We start from the raw sequence: 24,951 nt of genomic DNA, 5'->3' as shown, positions 1-24,951 counted from the left end.
ACCTGATGGTCGGTTGAGCGGGGCGCTTGTTGCAAGATGCGCAAGGCTTGGTGTGAAATACGACCGTTGATATAGTTGATAACGACGGAGCGGGAGTCAGAGACGGTGGTATGGCATGTTGGGTCCAGTGTGGCTAGCGCGATGGCCACTTCTTCAGCTTCCTCAGCGTGTGAGGTTACTGGCTGATAGCATGGTGGAAAGAGCCTTCACGCGTGGTGACGGCTGCAAAGCGGGTACCGTGGGGATATTCGGCGGCGTCGACGAAACTCACACCGTCGTGCCGAGTAAGGGATTTTGTGAGAACCGTGGCACGTGCTGTGCGACGTGCGTGGCTGTATTCGGGGTGCATGTTTCTGGGGATAGGATCGGCGTGAATCCAAGCTCGTATGGTGGAGGGGATCTGGTGCTTATGGCCGTTTTGATGGTGGTAGGTGATACCGTGCGAGGTGAGGATATGGCGACCCGTCGCTGTGAGAGTGAGTCTCTCCAGCTGAGAGCGACGTTGGGCCTCGATGAGCTCGTCCAGTGTGTTGTGGACGCCTCGTTGAAGGAGGAGGTCAGTGCTGGTGCAACCGGGGAGGCCGAGGGCTTGTTTATAGACACCGCTTAGGAGGATTTTGATATTGGTTTGTTCAACCTTGTACCAGTTTAGATACGCAGCAACGTAGGTGATGTGGCAAATTACGAATGACTGGATTAATCTGAGCAGATTCTCCTCTTTCATACCCCCACGACGGTTGGAGACCCGCTTCAAAAGTCTCATGGTGTTGGCTGTATTCATCTTGATTTTCGCGAGGGCCATGTCATTCGCTCCGTTCGCCTTTATGAGCAAGCCGAGCACACGGATATTGGTGACGAGGGGTATGGGGCTGCCATCCGTGAGATGAAGCGCAATGTCTTCGTAATGGCGTTTAGCGGTGGAGTATTTTGGACGGCGGCCACGGAGAGTAGGCCTGTAGAGAAGGAGTTTGGACTTCGCAGGGGAGCAGTGAAGCCGCGTGCCTTGGATATAGGTCTCGACTGTTTCAATGGCGGATCGGTTGTCAGAAATTTGAAGAAAGATGTTTCCCCAGGTCCAGATAATTTAACAATCGAAATTATTCAATTCATTTATCAAAACATGAGTACATTCTTTGTAAATATCTTCAATAGCTGCTTGAAGACAGGACACTTTCCAACAACTTGGAAAATATCGAAAATAATATTAATTCCAAAAAAGAAAAACCAACTTACTCCGTCAGATTTTCGACCAATAGCAATAAATTCAATATTTGGCAAAATTCTAGAGAAATTACTTAAAGACCGCTTATACTATTTTCTAAACAAGAAAGGACTATTCCTTATAAACCAATATGGTTTTAAACATGCAACATCAACAACACAGGCATTAGAAAATATCAAGAAAAAGTTAGATCAAACTATTTTGGACAAAGAAGTAGCATTAATAATATCAATTGATATTAAAAACGCATTTAATACTATTGATAAAGATGAAATTTTAAAATACTTAGAAGAAAACGAATGAGTGAGTGAGTGAGTGACGAAACTTTGTTCTGAACGCCTGCAGAACGGTTAGCCTTCCCCTGTTAGGGAGGCGTTACCGTGACGCGGCCATGACGTCTTCGCGGCGTGTGGCGCCTCTACTTCGGCCGCGGCCGCACTATTCCCTTTGGTCGACCGCGCCTGCCCCTCCTTTCGGGTGGCAGCCTCCCTCCGGTTTCGCTCGGTCGTTGCCTTTCGAGGGCCGCCGAGATCTGCTGGACGGCCTGGGTTTGAAGATCTTGGTCATAGCATCTCGTTGCGGCCTCGAGCCGCGGCGGGATCGTTGTTAGTGTTGCAGCTTCATGCGGATTCTTAGCACAGTCCCAAAGGATGTGAGCTGCAGTGGCTCTTTCCTTTCGGCACACACAACACAGATCACTTTCATAAACACTTGGACACACGTGCCTCATCAGCACCGGGGTGAATAACGACCCCGTTTGAAGTTGTCGGTATAAAACCGCCTCCTTACGGGTCAAGCCCGGATGAGGTGGCGGCATAGTCCTGCGCTCTAGTCGGTACCATTTCACAATTTCATTGTACGAAGTCATTTTGTCCTTGGTTTCCCACCACCACGACGGGTCGGCTGTAGTAGCAGCGGCACGGTTGGTTAGTCCTCGCGCCGCCGCGTTCGCCGTCTCGTTGTGGTTAGCGTTGCCGCGATCCGACACATCACTGCCCATGTGGGCCGGAAACCACTTTATCACCACACACCGACTTTCACTCGCGAGATCGACCACACGCAGCGCACGCGCGGCTTCACCACACACCCTTGCTCTGGCGTAATTTTTCACTGCCGTCCTAGAATCACAGAGCACAGTCGTGCACTCGGGGTCGGCGATGGCCAAAGCAATGGCCACCTCCTCGGCTTGATGCGCCCCTCGAGTCCGCACACTCGCCGCTGTTCTAGTTGCACCGGTCGATGCCCCGACGACTGCAGCGGCGAATGCCTTTCTGTCATGGGGATACTCTGCCGCGTCCACAAACACGGCACCCCTGTCTTTGGCATGGAGATCGATGAGCGCCTTGGCCCTCGCCGCCCGCCGCTCTTTGTGGAACTCAGGGTTCATATTTCTTGGCACCGGACATACCCGTAGCCGTCTACTAATTGCGTCCGGTACAGGCACCTCTGTATTTTCGGGTCCCATTTCCTTTGGTCCCAGGCCTAGGTCACGCAGCACTTGTCTGCCCGTTCTTGTTTCTGATAGCCGCGCGAGCTGAGCGGTCCTCTGCGCCTCGGCGATTTCCTCCAGGGTGTTATGCACTCCCAAGGCCAGGAACTTGTCGGTGCTTGTGCAGTCGAGAAGTCCGAGTGCAGCCTTGTACGCTTTGCGTATGAGCGCATTTATCTTATTGCGTTCGCACTGCCTCCAGTTGTAGAAAGCAGCAACGTATCTAATGTGGCTTATAGCGAAGGATTCCACTAGCCGGGTGAGGCTTTCTTCCTTCATGCCTGCTGTTCTGTGCGACACCCTCTTAATGAGGCGGATGGCCGTGGTGACTTTGGCCGCCAGACGGTTGACCGTCTCGCCGTTGACTCGTTTGCGCTCAATCAGCATCCCCAGCACTCGGATCTTCTCGACAGCCGGGATCATGTGACCACCGCTCGTCTTGATCTTTATTGTGTCTTGCTCTCTCGCAGGCTCGTTGCCTTTCGTCTTCCTAGCTGTCCTTTTCGGAGGAACCACCAACAGCTCAGACTTGCTTGGGGAGCAGACGAGCCCAGACCCGTCCAGCTGCTCCTCGATAGCGTCAACCGCCTCTTGCAATGTATTCTCGATGTGTCCGTCGCTTCCTCCTGGGACCCAGAGCGTTATGTCGTCGGCATAGATGGTGTGTCGGACCCGCGCGACTCGTGAGAGGCGCTCGGCCACCCCTATCATTACAAGGTTGAAAAGCAATGGCGAGATGACTGAGCCCTGGGGGGTCCCGACACTGCCGAGCTTCTTCTTTTGGAGCCGCAGGTCACCGGCGATGATTTCAGTAGTCCGCTCCGTCATAAAATCCTTGATGTACGCATAAGTTCTCTTGCCCATGTTTAGCCGTGACACCTGGGCCAGAATCGCAGAGTGTCTTACTTTGTCAAAAGCGCTCTGCAGGTCCAAACCCAAGATGGCTCGCTTGTCTTTCGTGTTGGTAGTGTCATCGAGGATGTCATTTTTCAGTTGTATCATGGCGTCCTGAGTTCCGAGCTTCTTGCGGAACCCGATGATGGTGTTTGGGTAGAGCCCCGAATCTTCCAGGTACCTCTACCACCTGTTCATGAGTACATGCTCCAACGCTTTGCCCACACAGGACGTAAGCGAGATCGGCCGGAGGTTCTCAATGTTGGGTGGCTTGCCCGGCTTGGGAATCAAGATGGTCTTGGCTGCTTTCCACTGCCGAGGTAATGATCCGGCTCGCCAGCAAGTGTTGAAGTATGCCGTGAGGTTCTCTATCGCCGCTTCGTTTAGATTTTTCAGCGCTCTGTTCGTAACGCGGTCAGGACCAGCGGCGGAGTTGCTGTTGAGATCGTGCAGGGCAACCCGTACTTCCCATACTTCAATGTCTCGATCTAGCCACTCGTTTGCTTCGCCTAGGTAGTCCGGGTGCGTGTCTGTGGGAGTGACCGGGAGGTACTTGTCGTCGAGGCGTTTCTTCACTTCGTCTTCCCCGTGCTCGGTCAGCGCCCTGTGGATGATCTTGGCCAACTTGTGGTGCTGGTGAGACTTGGTCGTGGTCGCATCCAAAAGATGCCTCAGCATACTCCACGTCTTGCCGCAGTGCATCTGGCCGTCCGCTGCGTTACAAACCTCATTCCATTGCTGTGTGCATAGCACTCGGCTGTGGGACTCGATCTCGCGGTTGAGTTCGGCGACCTTCTTGCGTAGCTTTCTGTTTGTCCTCTGCGTCTTCCACCTTGACAGGATGGACTGCTTGGCTTCGATGAGGTAGAAAAGGCCACCAAGGAAGTCGAGACGGACGAGCGTGTCCACAGGGTCGACAGCCGCCTCGCCCACCTCATCGAAGAAAACGAATGTCCAAATAACCTAATAAAATTAATCAGAGCTGTAATGACGAATCGAAAAATATTATATAAAAATCGAGACATAGAAAAGACATATAATTTAAAGAAAGGATCACCACAAGGATCCCCTTTAAGTCCATTATTTTGGACAATAATGATGACTGATATTTTAGTAAAAAAGTATCTAGTAAAAACGTATGTCCAAGCATTTCCGGATGATTTAACCATTATAATAAAAGGAACATCCAAAAGAAATCTTCAAGATAAAGCAACCGAAACTTTAAACATAATACATGAATGGGGTAAACAGAAAAACATTGAATTCAATACGGCGAAAACGGAATTCATGATATTAAAAGGAAAGTATACAAAAAGTCCTCCAATACTTAAGTTAGGAAATGAAAAAATCAAAATGGTGCAACAAATGAAAATATTGGGATTAATAATAGACGAAAAACTTTCCTTCATACCACATTTAGATTATATAAAAGAGAAGGTAACTAACCTAACAATGGGTTTAAATAAGTTTACAGGCAATAATAGAGGAATTAAAAATAAACAACTTCGCGAAATATATGTAAGAGGAACCGAAAGAATAATAACATACGCAGCACCAGTATGGTACAAATGCACCAACATTCTTCTTAAAAGATTAAAATCAACACAAAGAAAACCCTTATTATCAATAACTAAGGCGTATAAAACCGTATCCAATAATGCATTAAACGTTTTAGCAAATTTGCCACCAGTTCATTTAAAAATAGAAAAGGAAATAGAAATGCACAATATTATCAACAATGGAAAATAATTTCTTTGGAACAATAAAGTATTCGATCGTACCAAAATAACACACAAGATTGATAAATGGGAAACTCATCCCACTAACATATATAAATTCAGCTTTAATAAGAATCCAACTGAAGAGGCCGAATATGATATTTTTACAGATGGTTCCTCTAATGAATACGGAGCTGGATCAGCTTTCGTAGTCATAAAATCAGTAAAAATAATAGACACTAAGCAATACTCCTTGCCAAATTACAGCAATAATTTCGAAGCAGAAGCAGTAGCTATTACAAAAGCATTAGAATATATAACTTTCCAGAATAACTCAGCTAGCTATCAAATTTTAACCGACAGTCTATCTACATTAAAAGGAATTAGCAACCCAGACAACTTAAATCCATATATATACAAAATTAAAGAAACAATTAGAAAAGTAAACAAGAACCATAAAATAATATTAACGTTTATAAAAGGCCACAGGGGAAATATTGGAAATGAATATGCAGACGACCTAGCTAAAAAAGCCATTCAATACGGGGAAGAAATAGATTTCCCCATATCCAAAAAGTTTATTAATCGTCAGTTATATAAACAAATATATATAAAATGGAATACTGTATGGAATCAAGAACCCAACTTTTATAAAAGCTATATTAAGGAATGGATCAAAAATATTACGGAAATTCCAACCTTATTTTTGGCCAGTCATAATAGTTCACAATTCATGACAGGCCATGGCCGGTTTCCACACTACCTCCAGAGGTTCAGAATTAGGCAAAATAGAATATGTACTTGCGGAAAGGAGACAGATTCCTTCGAACATTACTTAGAAAAATGAGAAATAACTAGGAATTACCGCGATACATTAAAAATGAAATTTGGACAGGAATACAGTAAGATAAAAGTGGAAATTCTAAGGGATGGGGAAGCACTTGCGATTTTGGAGGAGATGGTAGAAGAGATAAACAGTAGAATCTAAAAAATGGTTTGTTTGGTTTCATTGATTGATTGATTAGTAGGGTTTTTTGGCGCAAGGGCCAGATGTGACCAAAGAGCGCCAAGTCGATGGTCTGTACTTCTGAATGATATATGGGTGTTAATTGCGGGGAGTAATGAAACACGGCTGTATAGTGGCCTAAAATATTCGCTAAAAAGCGGAGTATATGCATGTGGTGCGATGTGGCTGTAAAAGGGCCTAAAAATTTATTTACTCTAAAGTACGTAAAATACAAGTATATACATAGTATAAAAAATGACTGTGATTGATCGTTTCTGCGATGACAGCAGATGTTTCACAAGATGGGGATGGTCAGTAAATTATGTAATCTGTAGCACTAGTGCCTCAGCAAAGCCTTGAAATCAAGGACTGAGAGGCAGGTGCTCTAGAGAATGTTTTCATTGCAGCTACGACCTCCAGGTGGAGGCCGTGCTACAAGTAGCCTGGCCAAATCACATTTAGGGTGTCAGTTTCAAATAAAAAGTTGAATAGTGATTGAAAAGTAAAAAGGGGTTCATTGCTAAGAAAAAATGCTGGATGTAACGGTATGTGTTGGATATAAGCAGAGGGAAAGTGCTTTTTTCTTTCTGCCTCTATATCAGTGCATTGGATAAGAACATGAATAACTGTAAGCCTGTTGCCACATTTGCTACATGTCGGAGGTTCGCTTCCCGTCAAAAGGTAGGAGTGAGTGGCGTACGTATGTCCTATTCTTAATCTACACAGAAGCACTTCCTTATGTCTTGTTGTTCTTTCAGTTATCCAGTTCCCTAATTTTGGCTTAATAACGTGTAGCTTATTCAATACTGCATTATCCCATTGGTCCTGCCAGTACTTCCTCAGTTTGTTGCGTAAGAAGGGCTTAAGTTGTTTTGCTTATATAGGTTTATTCATATCCGTTTCATTAAAGGTGACTGACGTTGCACTTTCGTCAGCAGCTACATTGCCTTTTATGCCCCTATGGCCAGGTACCCAACATAGTATGATGTTCTGGTTGTACATTGATGCTAGGCATAGTTGTGTGTATAGTTCATTAAAAACAGGGTTCTTATGTTTTCGTAAACTCATTAAGGCTCTTACTACGCTTAATGAATCTGTGAAAATGATGGCCTTATTGAGATTGCTTTGTCTGATATGTTTTGCAGCTGAGAGTATCGCGTACGCCTCAGCCGTGAAAATACTTGTGTTAGGATTTAGAGAATCCGAGGTGGAAAAAAATGGCCCAAGAGCTCCATACGCAACACCAGCAGATGACCTGGAAGCATCTGTATAATATTCGGCACAGCAGTACTTCGCTTGGGGTTCGAGGAAGTGTGATCGTATGTGTGCCTCAGGTGCATGTTTTGTTATTTCGACAAACGAGATATCGCACTCCATGGTCTGCCATTCCCAAGGCGGTGGAAGCCGAGTGGGAGGCAGGATATTTTCTGGGAGATGGATGTCTGTTTCGTCTACCATTGCTTCCAAGCGTAGGCTCAAAGGGGTTCTAATACATGGGCGGTTACTGTAAAGTCTGAGAGCGCGCAGGTCGCTAACGATGGAATGGCATGGATGTTCGGTGTCTGATTTTACCTTAGAATAGTATGATAAACTTAAGAATATTCTTCGCAGGTGTAAGGACCATTCGTTGGACTCAACGTAGAGACTTTCAACAGGGCTCGTTCTGAAGGCGCCTGTTGCCAGTCGTATACCGAGGTTGTGGACTGGGTCGAGAATCTTTAGCGCAGTCTCTGTTGCGGAGTGGTACACCACGGCTCCGTAGTCGAGGCGTGATTGTACGAGACTCTTGTACAGGCTAAGGAGACACTTCCTGTCACTGCCTCAAGTTGTTCGAGAGAGCAGCTTGAGGAGGTTCATGGTCTTCAGGCATTTTTCTTTAAGATATTTTAAGTGGGGAATGAAGTTCAGCTTTGTGTCCAGGATAATACCTAAGAATTTGTGTTCATGACTAACAGTTAGTCTTTCTCCATTAAGGTTAATGTCTGGTTGTGGCAGTAGACCTCTCCTGTTTGAAAATAAGACACATGTGCTTTTGTGGGGGTTCAACTTAAAACCATTCTCGTCCGCCCACCTTGAGAGTCTATTCAAGCCAAGTTGTAGCTGCCTCTCGCAAATGCTAGCATTGCATGACTTGAACCCTGTTTGTACATCGTCCACATAGACGGAGTAGAGTGTGCGAGGCAATGCGGTGTGGAGGGAGTTCATTTTAACAATAAATAACGTACAGCTCAGTACTCCACCCTGCGGTACACCTGTCTCCTGCAAAAATGGTCGAGACTGTACGTTGCCAACTCTAACACGAAATGTCCTGCCAGAGAGATAGCTTTCAATTATTCTTAGCAGGTTGCCGCGAATGCCCATTGCAGAAAGATCCCAAAGGATCCAGAAGCGCCACGTAGTATCATACGCCTTCTCCATGTCAAGAAACACTGATAACACTAGCTGTTTGTGGACAAACGCTTCCCTGATGTACATTTCCATGCGTACAAGCTGATCTGTCGTCGATCTGCCTTCTCTAAAGCCACATTGATATGAATCTAATTTCTTGTTAATTTCTAGATAATGTACCAGGCGACTGTTTACCATCTTCTAAAAACTTTGCATAAGCAGCTCGTCAATGCTATAGGCCTATAACTATTTGCCAAAGAAGGGTCCTTACCCGATTTCAATATAGGAATTCTGATGGCCTCTTTCCAAGCAGAGGGAATGTGGCCGGACGACCATATAGAATTGTAAAGACAAAGAAGCGTTTCTTGTGTTTCAGGCGGCAGATGTTTTAGCATTTCATATCAGATGCGGTCAGAACCGGGGGCAGATTTGTTGCAGCTGTTTAGGGCTGCCTGAAGCTCTGCCATGCAAAAAGGTCTATTGTATGCCTCGCATTTTGTGCTTTTCCGGTCTAGTGGTTTTCCTTCTATTTGCTTTTTGTACCTTTGGAATGTTTCAGAATAGTGCGACGAGCTGGATATCTGTTCGAAATGTGCACCAAGAAAGTTCGCCTGGTCTTCCATGCTGTCGCCTTGCGTATTCACCAAAGGTAACGAGTAAGGCTGTCGACCGTTTATTCTATTCACTCTATTCCAAACCTTTGTTTCATCAGTGTATGAGTTAATTTCGGATACATACTTTCTCCAACTCTCTCTTCTAGCTTGTCGCCGCGTTCTCCGACCCTGGGATTTGACCTGCTTGAAATTAACTAGATTTTCTGCTGTCGGAGAATCCCGAAGTAAAGCCCATGCCTTGTTTTGCTTCTTTCGCGCTTTTCGACACTCATCGTTCCACCACGGAAGAAGGCGTTTTGTGGACAATCCACTTGTTACAGGGATAGATTTGGAGGAGATGTCAAGGAGAAAAACCGTAAAATATTCAACCGCAGCGTCTATGCTTAATGCACACATGTCGTCCCAGGATAAAGAAGCAAGATTTTTGAACTTTTCCCAGTCAGCTGAGTCAGTTCTCCATCGAGGTAGCTGTGGAAGGCATTCATTACACATTGGTGTGCTTAGAACAACAGGGAAATGGTCACTCCCGTAAAGGTTTTTAATAACTTTCCATTTAAAGTGGGGTAGAAGAGTTGGAGATGCAATGCTAAGATCTAATGAGGAGTATGTTTTGTTTGCCAGATTGTAATACGTGGGCTCCTTCCCATTCAAAAGACATGCACCTGAAGAAAAAAGGAATTGTTCAATCAGGCGACCTCTCGCGTCGCAGCGTGAGTCGCCCCATAGGTTGCTGTGTGCATTTAAATCTCCAAGCACAAGATATGGTTCGGGTAACTCATCTATTAATGTTTGGAATTCTTGTTTGTGAAGCTGAAAATGCGGTGGTATGTATAAAGAGCAAATGGTTATCAGTTTATTTAAAAGTACAGCACGAACGGCCTCTGCCTCAAGGGGTGTTAGTAGCCGTAGGTGTTGACAGGCTATAGATTTGTCAGCTATGATGGCTACGCCGCCGGATGATGCGGGAGCATCATCGCGATCCTTCCGAAAAATAACATACTGACGTAGGAAGTTTTTATGATTGGATTTCAAGTGAGTCTCTTGGACACACACCACTTTTGGAGTTAGTTCTTTAAGGATTTCTTGGACATCATCGAGGTTGCAAAGCAGGCCTCTAATATTCCACTGAATAATTAGTGTATGCATATTGAATAAGTGTTGTGCTCTGTGTCAAAGAGAATGGATTTGATTTAGCTTACAGCGCCCTTTTGAGGCCCTGTAATTGGAGTTTTGTCTTTCCTAGAGCGGTCGACAAAGTCGCGCCGCTCCTTAGGCGTCAACTGCGCCTTCTGACTGGGTGTTGTGTCCATGGCCTCTTGAGAGGCACTGGACACGCGCTCTTGCGAGCGGTGTGTTTTCCGCGAAGGCCTTGTCTCTGAAGACAAGGCCTTGGAGCCCACCGTCCTGGTGGTTGGTGGGTTTATCTTGACCTCGGAGCTGGGCTGACTGGTGCCAGCACCAGCAGAGGCCTCACCCACCAGTCACCCACCACCGAGCCCAGTCACCCAACGCCAGTCACCCACCACCGAGCCCAACAAGGGGACAAGGCAAAGTATGTGGTGAAACAAGCCCTGCCATGCCAACTGTACGTCGTCGCTATAACCACATACGCTATAAGCAAGGTAGGTCATACCACACTAGGTTAACCCTCGCCGCCAGGAATGTTGGAAGTTATCAGAAGGAAAAGAAGACAGGAAAGACTAAAAGGGAGAGGGAAAGACGTAGATGTGCGAAGAGAGAGACAGGAAAAGGCGACTGCCGATTTCCCCCGGGTGGGTCAGTCCGGGGGTGCCGTCTACGTGAAGCAGAGGCCAAAGAGGTGTGTTGCCTCCGCCGGGGGGCCTTAAAGGTCCAAACACCCGGCATCGGCTCAACCCCCAGGATCCCCCTTTCCCCGGAGAGGGCTAAGCCGCGCACGGCTACACGCGGGAGGGTCCAACCCTCGTGTGCTCGGGTCCGTGGTGTCGCAACACACCAAACGCCTGCTGACGCAGACGCCCCTGCGGGGCGGTTTGTTTGGTTTGTAAAACCAAATAAATAAATAAATAAAGAAATAAATCAAATATATTAATGGTTAAGAAGCAAAAAATCAAGAAAATAAACAAATAGACTCAAAGCACCTAGCACATGCAAGCGATAAAAGCCCAATAAAAGTCTAAATGGACATACTTTCAAGTTAAACATAAAATCAACCTCCCATCCTAATAAACAATCATACCTCAGACCAATCACTTAGGCAGAACAAGAAAAAAAATGGAACTATCACCTGACATCTTCGGTATGACGGCCAAGCTATCACCGAGGAATAATTCTCAACTCGGTAAGACGGCTCGGCTACCACCGAACAGTCCAACAACCCTGATACCTTGAAACGGTAAGACGGCTGCGGCCACCACCGAAGTAAAGGCATCAAAAAGATTATATGGAAAGTTTTGAAAAAGGAACAAAAAGCAAAAGCAGATCTTACATCATCGGTAAGACGACCAACGCTACCACCGAAGCAGAAAACATCAACTGCATCTTTCGGTATGACGGCGTTGGTTAGCACCCAACTCAGATGAATACCAACTGTTGAGTCCTCACTTGAAAAGGTAAGACGGCCACGGCTACCACCTGAGTAAAGAGAGGCTCACAGAAACTAAAATCATCCCATATAAACAGGTTGACTAATGTCAGAACTGAACACCAACGAGTTCAGAACTGCCTTCTCCATGGTCTATCAAACTGAATGAAGGGAGGTAAAGTCACAGGCCAGAACTAACCCTTTGGCGGAGGGTCCATACTCCATACTGCATTGTGCTGTAATAAACACATCAATCTCCTCCAGATCCGACCTTCTCAATTCCCTTAGAACTATAACACATTAACACTTAAACTAGTAGTTATTATTCAACAACAGAGAAAATAAATGAAGAACGTAAGAAAATAAAAAATACAGAAAATATATATATGTGTAGTAGGAGTGCGTGCATGCGATACGTACATACGTGTAGAACTGTTATATCTATATGGATATATATATATATATACATAGTACATAGGTGTATCATTTAACAAAACAAACTAAATACTTTGAGGAAAAGAAAAGACGAGCTAACATAAAATCAACCATTTACAGACTCGAATGAAGAAAAAAAAAGGCAGAGAAGGAATTAGTTCAGATATTAGGTTTTACAATCGGTATCATTTAATTCAGGCAGCTAAAGCAATCTGGGCTTCTGTAGGCTGTGGAAACCGGTAGAGAGAAAAAAAAATTTTGTATTTCACCCTGGAAAGAAGACGCCAGAAGAAAGAAGACATCGACAAGACAAGACAGACAGAAGATAACCGACAAGACAAGAGGACACAAGCAATTGAAGACGAAAAAAGAGAATATTGTAAGTCAAGAAAAGATAACAAAGAAATAAACATTGTATAAGTATGCATGCAATATTACGGAACAGAAGAAGAGCAATTGTACGTCAAGACAGACAATATTGATAATATGTATTATATTCATGAATAATAAATCCCGCAACCATCCGTTCCCTTGGCCGTGGTTCCCCTGGTGGTAGACTCCCCCCCAATTCTTTTTCTTTACAAAATTATTTGACCACGTCATTTTCATCTTAATAGTTTGCAATATTTGTCTCCTTATTTTTATGTATATTTCTTTTCATTGTGTTCTGTATCTTTTGAGTTTTAAGAATATATGCCTGTCCTGCTTGGACCCTGAAAAGGGTCTGCAGTATGTACTAAATAAAAAATAAAAATTTATTTTTCTAATTTGGCAGCCTGCAATACTTCGGTGCAGCAGGCAGGGCTTAGTTTCCTATTTTAATTATTTTACTTTTACAAATTTTTATTGCCCAACACAACCCTTATGTTTCAATGGCGGACTGTAGTGCCGTTTCTATTTCGCCGTCACTGCCTTTGTGGGCCCAGATGGTTATATCGTCAGCGTATATGGTGTGGGTGACACCGTCCACTTGCTGCAACTCCTTGGCAAGATCGATCATGACAAGATTAAAAAGCATTGGGGAGATAACGGAGCCCTGGGGATTTCCCGCGCTGCCCAAAGTCTCGGCGTCGGAGTGGAGATCCCCCACCGAAAGGAAGGCCGTGCGATTAGACAGAAAGTCTCTGACGTAATTATAAGCGCGCGCACCGATATTAAGGCGTGAGATGTGGTCAAGAATGGTGGAATGGCCTATGCTGTCAAATGCTTTTTCGAGATCGAGGCCGAGTATAGCTTTAGTAGTACGTTTTCTATCTTCTAGAATATGGTGCTTAAGTTGTAGCATGACGTCTTGGGTCGACAGGTGGGCCCGAACGCCAATAACAGAGTGAGGATACGCTGCAGTGTCTTCCAGATGGGTGTTAATTCGCGTGAGGAAGGCATGCTCCATAACCTTTCCCACACATGAGGTTAGTGAGATGGGGCGAAGATGATCGAGGCTAGAAGCTTTGCCTGGTTTCGGAATTAGGATGACCTTTGCTGTTTTCCAGGCCGGCGGAATGGCACCATTACGCCAGCAGTCATTGATATAATCTGTCAGGTGGGTGACGGAGGCATCATGCAGATCCATCATTCATCATCCAACCTGTTAGTGACCCCATCGGGCCCAGGGGCAGAACGGCTGTTTAATTTATGCAGGGCGGCTTGGATCTCAGCGACACTAAAGTCTTCGTCCAATGGGGGTTGGGGGCCCCGGTGTAGGAGCCGTGAGATTGCACTGGGCCCACGGGGAGATACTTGTTGGTGAGGTAGTCTAAGACTTGGGCGTGGCCCTGTTTCTTCCTTTCTGTATAGAGAAGTTTAGTGAGGCGATCTTGTTGGGAAGAGCGGGTGGCTTGACTATCGAGGAGGTGTTTGAGAAGCTTCCAAGAAGAGGGATAATGGATCTGTCTGTCAGCAGTGTTGCACAGTTCACTCCACTGCTGACGGCTCAGAGTGAGGCAATGGGCTTTCATTTTCTTATAAAGGAGGGCTATTTTAGCGCGGAGGCGCCTGTTGAGACGTTGCCCTTTCCAGCGGGATAGGATGGATGTTTTAGCCGCGAGGAGGTGGGCCAGTCTACTGTCCATGCGCTCGACGGGGGCATCGGTGGTAACGGTGTGCGTGGCTGCATTGGTATCGGAGTGGAGATTCCGGGTCCATGCATCAATGTCCGCTATGCGTTCCGCGTGCTGGTCAGCGGATCGATGCTTGCGAAATGCATCCCAGTCAACCAAAGTGAACTCACGGGGTTTGGCAGTAACTGCAGCTATCCGAGGGATAAGTATGGCAATAATGTAATGGTCACTACCGAGATCATGTTGTGTGTTGCTCCATTGGGCGTTGGTGACGTTCTTGGTAAATGTCAGGTCGGGGGTCGTGTCGCGGGAAGTGGAGCTACCGAGGCGTGTGGGGAACGTGGCGTCTGTAATGAAAGTGAGGCCGAGGTCTTGGGAGTCTTTCCAGAGGTTTTGAGCCGCCGTCGTCCAGTAGCCATATCCCCATACCGTGTGGGGGAGATTGAAGTCTCCACCGATAACGAGGGGGTTGGTGCCAGCTACGTTAAGGGCCTTCTTGAAGAGGGTGAGAAAACGGCTTCGAACTTTGGCAGAGGGATGGCTGTACACGTTAAGGAGAAAAATATTTTCCTTACGTCTCCTAGTGGGGATAAGTTCAACGAGAAGGTGTTCGATGTTTCGGTCGGGGAGATTGTGTTCGATGGCGGTGATTCTCTTGTGGACGAAAGTGCAGAGACGGCGAGAAGCATGTGGCGGGACGAAAGGTTGGTAACGTGGGAGGGTGACCGAATCGATATGGGTTTCCTGAATCATGATGACGTCCGGTTGCCAGGCGACGGTACGAAGGTGTTGACGGTTGACTGGCTGTTTGCGGAGATAGCCTCGGCAGTTCCACTGCCAGATAAGTGTATCTCTGTTAGTGTGGGCCATGATGGGGATTGGGGGATGCCGTCAGGGGCAGTGCTGGGGTTTGGAGGGTAGGAGGAGCGGGCATGGGGAGAGCTTGTAGGTGGGTTTCAATGTTTGTTACGCGCTGTGCCAGTGCGAGAACGGCGTGTTGCATGGATTCGACTGCGTTCTGGAGTGTGGTCATCGCGCTTTGAAGTGAGACTAGCATGTCTTTAACCTCTGAGCGCACTTGGCCCGTGGCTTCCTCTTGGAGGGCCCGCTTTTTGGGGGCTGGTGTCAGTGGAGCGTCGTGGCTAGAGGAGTGGGACGCTTCGGCGGGTGGTGTAGGAGCGGGTGTCGTGGATTGTTTAAGATCGCGAACCTCTTGAGAGAGCTTGTGAATTAGGTCGCGCATGATGGCATTTTCTTTTTTGAGGTGAGCTATTTCTGCATTATCATTGGTGTTCGTGGACTGTGGAGAAGGTGTGTTGCGACCCTCTCGCGAGGCGCCCTTAAGGGCTTCTGCGAAGCTCACCTTGTTAGTAGGAGACTTGGCGGGTGGGGCAGAAGTAGATCTGGATCGGGAACGGTGCTGTCTCGAACGTGAAGGGGACCGGGAACAATGTTGCCTCGAGCGTGATGGAGTCCGGGATCTGGAGCGGGGCCTGGTGTTCAAGGGCGGGAAGTCGCTTTCTTGAAGGGTGGCTTGCATTGCAGCTCGGCGTTCCCCAATGCGCTTGCGAATAACGTATGGTGTCTTGTAGCGAGCCGTACACGATTTGTCCGCTGTAAGATGACGGCCGCCGCACAGTGAGCATTTGGGGTTACAAGTGTGATCGGTAGGTGGGTTGCGGACTCCGCAACCTCTGCAGATCTTGTTATTGGGAAAAGGGCAGACATCCATGCGGTGTCCTTGGCGGCCGCATTGGTAGCAAATTTCTATTTGCTTGCGGAATAATGAGCATGGGATTAAGGTAGCTCCGTAACGGACCAGATATGGCACGTCGGGGCCAGTGAAGGCGATAACAACGGTGGTTGTCGTTCCAATGCGTTTTGCGGCTAGTGCGAGGGGGTTGCGAGTATTGACGATATTGGCGTTGACTTGCTGTGGGGTATCGGAGAGGGGGATTCCGCGGATGACTCCCTTCGTGGTGTCCTCGGCGGCCGTCTCATACGCGTTAACATCGTGCGTGACCCCATTGACTTGAATGGATTTTATTCAGACATACCGGTCGGGGTTCTGCAGACTTGGCGTGCTCAAAACGACAATGTTTTGTTAGGTGTTGGGGCACACCGTGTCTTGTTGAATATCAGCTGGGCTGAGCTGTGCGGCTTAGAGAACGGCTGTAGTCACGATAGGACTACCAATTTTGGCGATGTTGAGGGCTCCCTTGGGGTGAATGATAATCTTGATTTGGTTGGAAGGTAGCGGAGGCATGCGTCCAGCCTTGAGAACTTGTGCTTTGACTGGTGGCCTGGTCTTGGAACGAGAACGAGTGCTTCAGGTTTGGGTGGAGTCAGTTTGGGGTGAAGAGTCGTCCCTCAGCTTCGCCGGTTGGCGAAGGCGAGTTGTTCGCCAGCCCGTCTCGGCGGCCACTTCGAGGTCCACGCTCGTTGCTGGGGCAGAGAAACTTGATCGGTGATACGGAGCTCGCTCGAGTGCGCGCCGCGCATCCGGTGCGCCCGGCGTGCACGCGCGGGGGCGGCGCAGGCGATTCACAAAAACGTTCGCAGCACAGGAAAATGTCCGTAGCACAAGGAAATGGAGTATCCCACCTGAAAATGAGGCGTCTACGGAGTCCTGGTATCTTTACGGATCGACTGGTGTAAACATTAGGCCACAATTCGCAAGAAAATGCTGCAAAATCATTCACGAACACGCAGCAGAAAAATTATGAAACGCATTGCCATGGCACATACCCACAACCAATTAAGACAAAATTAATCAAGGCAGTAGAACTTCCGACGTTTGGTTAATTAAGGCAAAGTTAATCAAGACAGCCGAACCCCAATCTTTGGTGTTAATTAGAGGCAAGTTAATCAAGGCAGTCGAACCCACAACTTGTGGTCTTACTTAAGGCAAAGATAATGAAGCAAGTTGAGCCCACGACCTTTGCTGGGACCAAATTCATTTGGAACAAAATTGATGGTGCCACCATCGATGCTCGATCCCACGACCATTTGTGGCAGTCGAACACACGACCTTCGGTGAGGAAAACAAGCAATAGGAAGTAATAACGCATTCGAATGAGAATCTCACGTAATTTAATGAATGTGTCGTGAGCTGGCAGGCTTTCGCCTTCATCCTTTTTAGGACACGCTAAAGTGACTGTCAACTATATTTTATATCCAACTGATATCTAAAAAATGGCATAGTGCAAATTGGTCTATACGAGTAGATTGCCTTCAGAAGCTTACGTTACTTCCACTACTTATTTCAACGTCGAGTTAGCTAATTTAAACGATTCACCTATTAAATCTTTAATTATGCACTTTCACGCACGTGTCACAACTGCATAATCAGAGCCGAGGTCTAGTAAAGTTTGCCCAGCAGACATGCGGCGACTAGCATGACTGCCAATATAGCGTTCCTAATATTTCCTGCAACGTGCAGTGGTGTTCCAAGTGACATCATCTCAATCTGCTAGACGGACGCTTCAAAACTGCATTAAATAATCTTTTTATCTAGCTATGAGGACTTTTAGGTTCTTGAGGCACCGAAGTTCATCTTCGTTCTGAAAAGTGCATGAAAAGCGGCAACGCGCTATGTCGCAGGCGATTAAGAAAAACACGCGCTTGCACTGAAAAAAATTAATAGAGGTGGTAGTGTTATATATATATTGTAAGCAAGACGACGAACGCAGGCGAATAATCACCAGCGCTAGGCTCGGGCTTCTCGCTCTTGGTGGGACTCTTGCGTCTGTTCTACCGCCGCCTTCCCCGCTCTCAATTCCCAGTCAGCAAACCTTTTTTCCAAATGGTGGAAGGTCATGGGCAATTTCAAAACATACAAGCTGTAATTTTGAACCGGCACACTACCGTCAATCATGCCCGACAACATGTCCCCGCACGCGCCTCCTCCTCCATCGAACAAATGCTCCGCTAAAGGGACTCTGGTGTTTTCACCGGCGTGGTTGGCTACGACCTGGAGCACTTGCTCTTGTCGTACGATCGGTCAAGCGTGTACAACAAACGGTACGACGCCTTAAAACTGAAAAAAGAATGATTTTTTTTATCTCGCGTGTGTGAGCAGCCTACAGTACAAGAACCATAACAGGTGGTCAACGTTTAAGACCTCTTTCTCAGACGTCATTACCGGCCACCCTGCATTTCGCAAGCTGCGAACAGAGCAGTCTTTGCGGGAACCAGCACAGCAGCCGGGGGAATCATTCACGAGCTACATCAAAGACAAGACTTGTGCAAGATAGTTACAAAGTCGGGCAGAATCAAGCATGCCATGCAATTAAGGTAACAGGGCATTCCGTTTTTAATGTGCTGTTTGCGAAGGTTCCGCTCACTGTGGCACAAATCATTGTTATTTGCCCAAGTTGCAAGGAACTGCGAAGGCAGCGATCTTTGAAGAGTCTGCCGCCTTCGCATCCAACATCTCGCTGGATTGCCTGCCTTTTCCGACGAGCCAACGCTGCTCGCGTAGATAAAGCCGTTTGTGCGCGAGGAACTTGCCCACCAGTTTGACTTAGTGCCCATCGCTCAGCCGCAGCATATACAGCAGCCTGCAGCAAAATTTGTGCCTACGCTCCGCCACGCGATTGAGCGAAATATCACCGACCCCTTGCTGGTTCACCGCCAATAGCTCCCAGTAGTGGCGCCCCTCGCCTATGCTGAAGTCGTCACCAGAGCGCAACCGTTCCCTGCAGCTCCGCTCCTCAGTTACGACGACGTTGTACCCAAGCCCGAAAGGGCAGTCGCCGTCCCGTTTTGTCACCAGAAACCTCGTACACCGCGCCCTGTGGCGTGGACTCGAACTGCCGTCGTGAACTTGCGGCGTACGTTTCACGATCGGCAAATATGCTCTGCGTGTGGCCATGCATGTCACGCATGTCATATCGCCCGCCACTGTCGAAGCGCCAAACGCTTGGTGCCGCGTCATCCGCGATATTCCTTGATACAGGCGTGTCAGGACAATTTTGCAGCTCTCACGACCCATCTTTGACCCCATCAGCTGCGGGACCGACGCTCGTTCTCGCCGTTGCCCTTTTCCGCGTCGCCCGTCAACGTCGCCAATGCGACTTCACGAGGCAAGGTTTGTGGCGGCGTCTAAGAGTGTTTAGCCATCATCTGTGTCCTTACTAAGTTCCGTCTTTGTTTAAATGGGCGCCCTTCCGATGTAGTCACAGACCATCATGCAGCCTGTTGGCGCTCATCATTGCCAGATCCCTCAGGTCGGCTTAGTTGCTTGGCACTTCGGCTGCAAGACTTCAATATCCGCATCTTGTACCGAAATGAACGCTCACGCCGACGCCCTGTCATGCTCCACCTTGCCCGACATCATTTGCTGTTCCTCAGCGTCTAAGTATACCATTTTGCCCATTGAGATTGGGACAATCGCGTCGGAGCACCGCAAGAAACAGTCATTTCTCCATTATAGACTTTCCCTCCGATTCCTCAGCACAATCGAAAACTGGCACGCTGCGTCGTCAAGCTGAGTATTTCGCAATTCGCGTTGACCGTTTCACGGGGATAATTATTACTCAGACTGTCGCCTGTGGTTACTCGCAATACGTCGAAGCCTGCGTTCCAAAATCTGCTACTCTTTATTTGCTGATCTACAGTGTAAGCACTCGGGAGTTTTCAAAACTTACCAACGCTTTCGACAGCGGTGCTATTTGCGAAGGGTGTACACCTATGTAGAAAAGCTTAATCCCTGTTGCGCGGATAGCGAACGTCGCAAATTTTCAGCCTAGCAGTCCTGAGCCGGTCTGCAGCCTCTACCTTTCCCTAACCGGCCGTTTGGGCGTGCCTGTATTGATTTTTTGGGCCAATCCCCCTGACAGCTGCTGGTAACCGCTGGGCCATCGTTGCCCTTTAGCATATCACACGATACGCCGAAACCGCAGCCCACTCGACAGCTATAACCTCTTTCGCAGTTTCATCCTCCGTCATGGTCCACCCCAGGAACTTCTCAGTGATCGCGGGCGCGGCTTTCTGTCGAAGTAGCTGAGGCCGTCTGGGTTCACTGCCACTTTATAAACCAGACAATTGCATGCCTCCATGAAACCAAAGGGCTAAATGAACCCTTTAACCATACGCTTGGTGACATTGTTGAAATCTATGTCGCCACTGAACACACAACTTGGGATCTCATTCTGCACTTCGCCACCTACGCAAACGACACCACCCCTCAGAACACCACTGGTGTTTTGCCCCTTTTCGTATAGGGCAGTCGCCACCCTTTGCACAATGTCCGCACAATTCTGCAGATACAGCCCGATGCATCCGAGTGTGCGCCGGGTTCTGTCGCTGAGAGACATGTTGAGGTGTGCCGCGAACTTGCACAGCCCTTAACTTCAACTAACCAATAATACTAGAAGAGCAACCGGGCCCACAACACCGACGCGTCCGCTTTCATTGTTGGCACACTTGTGTTGCTGTCAGTTCCTTCCAGTGCAGCTGGTGTCTCTTTGAAACTACTGCCCAAACTATTGCTAAGAAGGCCCTTACCGCATAATCGAGCGCACATCTCCTGTGAACTACGTCATCGAACCAGTCGTGCCCTCTTCGGACCTGCGCCTTCGGGGACGACATATTGTCCATGTGCAGAGCCTCAAGATGTACTACGCCCCATTCGTCGTGGTGAACTCCTAGGTCACGAGAGCGGTTCCTTTATATCCCCGGGGGTAATTGTGGTGAACACGACGAACTCTGGCTAATCATCATGACCAGCGTGGGCATAGTTTCGCTGCACATGCTGGGACTCTTGCTTCTGTTATACCGCCGCGTTAGCCGCTCTCAATTACCAGTCAATAGACCCCTTTATTATACCTCCAATAAACTCCTTACCACTTCTAGTGTCTCGTTACGATAGGTAGCGAGACACGGGAAGTGGTAAGGGAATACATCTACTTAAGACAGGTAGTGACTGGGGATCCGGATCACGAGACCGAAATAATCAGAAGAATAAGAATGGGCTGGGGTGCATTTGGCAGTCATTCTCAGATAATGAAAAGCAGGTTGCCATTATCCCTCCAGAGAAAAGTGTATAACAGCTGTGTCTTACCAGTACTCACGTGCGGTGCAGAAACCTGGAGGCTCACGAAAAGGGTTTTACTTAAATTGAGGGTGACGCAACAAGCTATGGAAAGAAGAATGATGGGTGTAACGTTAAGGGATAAGAAAACAGCAGATTGGGTGAGGGAACAAACGCGAGTTAATGACATCTTAGTTGAAGTCAAGAAAAAGAAATGGGCATGGGCAGGACATGTAATTAGGAGTGAAGATAACCGATGGTCATTAAGGGTTACGGACTGGATTCCAAGGGAAGGGAAGCGTAACAGGGGGCGCCAGAAAGTTAGGTGGGCGGATGAGATTAAGAAGTTCGCAGGGACAACATGGCCACAATTAGTACATGACCGATGTAGTTGGAGAAGTATGGGAGAGACCTTTGCCCTGCAGTGGGCGTAACCAGGCTGATGACGATGAAACCCCTTTATTATATATGTAAAGTGAGAGTAGGCCGGGATCCAGTAGTTGAACAGACAGTTGTCGGTTGAGGACGCACGTAGGAAAAAAAAATGTACTTTATTTCCTGCGTTTGGGCCGTGGTCCCGCCTTCGTAAGGCAATACATGAACGGTATATCCTTGAGCGTTACCTTTATCACATACGCCCATATTTAATGAACGCCAGAGCCCTGATGAAGGCCGGATCCCGGTGGAAACGTCAGTACAGTTCTGTTATTTTTCCTACGTGCTTCTATTCTTTCAACCACATATTTTTATATATTGGTACGATCTTCAAGGTGCTCAGAATTCCATTTCAACTTAGTTTAAATATCTCGGAATTCTACGCTTCGGGGTATATGTATTCACTTTTATGACCTGGACTGTGAGTGGAATCGACTAGTGCGGAATCGACACTGCGCATGCTCACAGAAAATACACGCTTTACCTTGAATTCAAGATTTATCAAGAGAATGAACGTACAAAATAACTTGTTTTTGGGCTGCATGATCGACATTTGGTAAAGCTATCGTAGCGCCCGCGTTGTCAGCTTTTCTTTTTGTGCGTGTTTTATTTGCACTTCAGTGGCTTAACTATCAAAAAAGCCAAAGCTACTGAAAGTGAAGGGGGGATGCTCGCTGTGGAGGGGCGGTAGTGGGTGTCGTGGAACAGTCTACACAACAGAAACAAGCAATTTTTTTTTCGTTGTGGCTCTGGTGTCAACGGCTGAACAGTGCTACCTGTCTGATTACTTGTAAATCAGACTTTGTAAAAGTACGGCAGCTACAGGACGGCTTCACTGAGCCTTGTTTGTTGTCTACAGGAGGGGAGACGAAGCAGCAGAAAGAAGACGCAGAATCTTGGCGACTACGAGAATGATATTCCGCAGTAAGCACTAATCGGCAAGGGACGAATTGTAGAATGCTAACACCGGCGCTTCATTTTATCTGTTGGCGGTTTCTTCTGCAAGTGAATGTATACGAACATGCTCAGGTTTACATTTTTTACCAAAGCCAGCGACACACGACCCCGCAAGAGCTCGAGATGTAGCCACAGGCTTTCCAAACTCTTGAATTGCGCATTGTTTGAAGAACGCCATAACGAGTAATTTAAGTAAAAATATAGTCCGGGGTATCACGTGCCACGACCACACTGTCATTGTGAAGGATGCCGTAATAGTGGACCACTAAATAATCTTTCCCATCAAGAGTTCTTAACCGTGCACCCAATACACGGTACACGGGCGCTCTTGCATTTCGCCTCCGTGGAAATGAGGCCATCAAGGCCGGGATTCGATCCTGCGCCATCAGGCTTAGCAGATCAACACCAAAGCCACTGCACCACCACGGCGGGCGGTGGTGGTGTTAATAAGGAGTTACACATTTCGACATATAGCATGAGGAGAGTCACCGCCCGAAATATTAAATAGAATATATATAAGATAAGGCGAGCGAATCCAAACCTTTTTCGATATGCCTATATTTATGCCTAATAAACCTACTTGGAGCAGTGCAACGCTAAAGAAATTTTAAAGAGCAATCGCAGTCTTCTGTGACCGTCTGTCACGAGCCGACACAAGGAAAAGAACAATCCTATTGAGGAGCACACAGTACGATTGAACAACAGTAGTGTTTTATCCTGTAGGAGTCGATATCTTGCTACAAGATAAATAATTTCAAGGATCTTGCAATTCGCTTTACTACGTGACTAGCTAGGAACGCCGGACTTTCGCCTTCGCACTCAATCATGGCCACAGAGCAATATAGCCTCACCAGCAGTGCCTTGGCGAGCCCAGTCCCTATCCAGCACTGCCGAGAGCCACGCACGTTCTCGGCGAAGGCAGAGGAGGATGTGGACGAGTGGCTAACCCATTACGAAAGGGTAAGCCAATACAATAACCGGAACGCTTCCACTCAACTTAGGAACGTTGTTTTCTTCTTGGCCGGCACAGCGTTGGTATGGTACGACAACCACGCGGACACGCTTCGTTGAAGAGATCAAGAGGTGTTTCGGTGACTCGGATGCAAAAAAGAAACGTACGGAACTCGCATTAGCCTAGAGGGCTCAGGTGCCCACCACCTCCACCAAATGTTACACACGAGGTGTTTAATACAGAACCAGATGAATCTGGTTCATAGGCGCGTTTTTATCGGTCCCGAGGCAGCTTGGCTCACGTCGTTCTCTTCTTTCTTCCACGCCGTTGTCTGCGCGGCAGCTGTGGATCATAACAGAGCTCGCGACAATATATATATATATATATATATATATATATATATATATATATATATATATATATATATATATATATATATGCTATCACGTAGTGTACTTCATCATCGCCAATAATGCCAGAGCATTGCACACCAAATACACGTACGAGGCATTTCTTTATCGGGGCAATTAAGGCACTCGCACAGACATCCGCATCCATAGGTACATGAGGACAATTTACTGCACGTGTGCACTGAATTGCAAAAGTTTGTGACTTTATGCTACTGATCTCGTTAAATAAGTGAGCCACAGATGACTGAATAGTACTTGTCCAGCCAAAAGCACTGAACGCATTTTTGCACTAAATATATATGCGATGCTTGTGCGGTAGATTGGGTTAAGGAGTTTACTGCTGCCGAAACGTGACAGCAAGAAAATGCACCTGGTGATAAATGTCCCGTGCGCACCTACCTGAGCAGTTAAGTGTCACACCCATTGCACTGGCTGGCCACGAAGCGGTTTCGCGGCTGACGCAGAACGCCTCCATGAAGTAGACGTAGAAAAGGCCCGAGGTACAAAACACGCCTGTGGCAAACATAATGACAGCGCAGCCAACCACTGCAACACGCCAACTGTTTGCATGGTCATTAACAGTACGCCGCAACTCGGGTTGCGGCTTTTCATCCGACTGAGGCGTGCAGTTGCATGGAACTTGTGGTGGTGAGGCTGCATAAGAAAAAAAAACACACAATTAGAATGTTTTCTTTCCTACACACAAAGCAAGCATGTTAATAATCAGCGGCTGACTAGCGTTGCGAAAAAAATAGTACTTTTTGATTTCTGCACG

The 24,951-nt window shown here is 47.3% G+C and overlaps 1 long non-coding RNA gene across 1 annotated transcript in view; it reads right to left on the bottom strand.

Moving 5' to 3' along the window:
• The window catches only part of LOC135904320 (uncharacterized), a 115,050-nt gene extending 90,358 nt beyond the window's left edge, over positions 1-24,692 (bottom strand). Inside the window, exon 1 of the long non-coding RNA XR_010565094.2 lies at positions 24,576-24,692. This is a non-coding gene — a long non-coding RNA (uncharacterized lncRNA). The remainder of the gene's footprint in view (positions 1-24,575) is intronic.
• Between the last annotated feature and the right edge of the window lie 259 nt (positions 24,693-24,951).

This window comes from Dermacentor albipictus, chromosome 2 (assembly GCF_038994185.2).
Source record: "Dermacentor albipictus isolate Rhodes 1998 colony chromosome 2, USDA_Dalb.pri_finalv2, whole genome shotgun sequence".
In the NCBI taxonomy this organism is placed as follows: domain Eukaryota; kingdom Metazoa; phylum Arthropoda; class Arachnida; order Ixodida; family Ixodidae; genus Dermacentor; species Dermacentor albipictus.
Note: the sequence above shows the minus strand (reverse complement) of the source record. Positions and strands in the feature narration are given on the sequence as shown.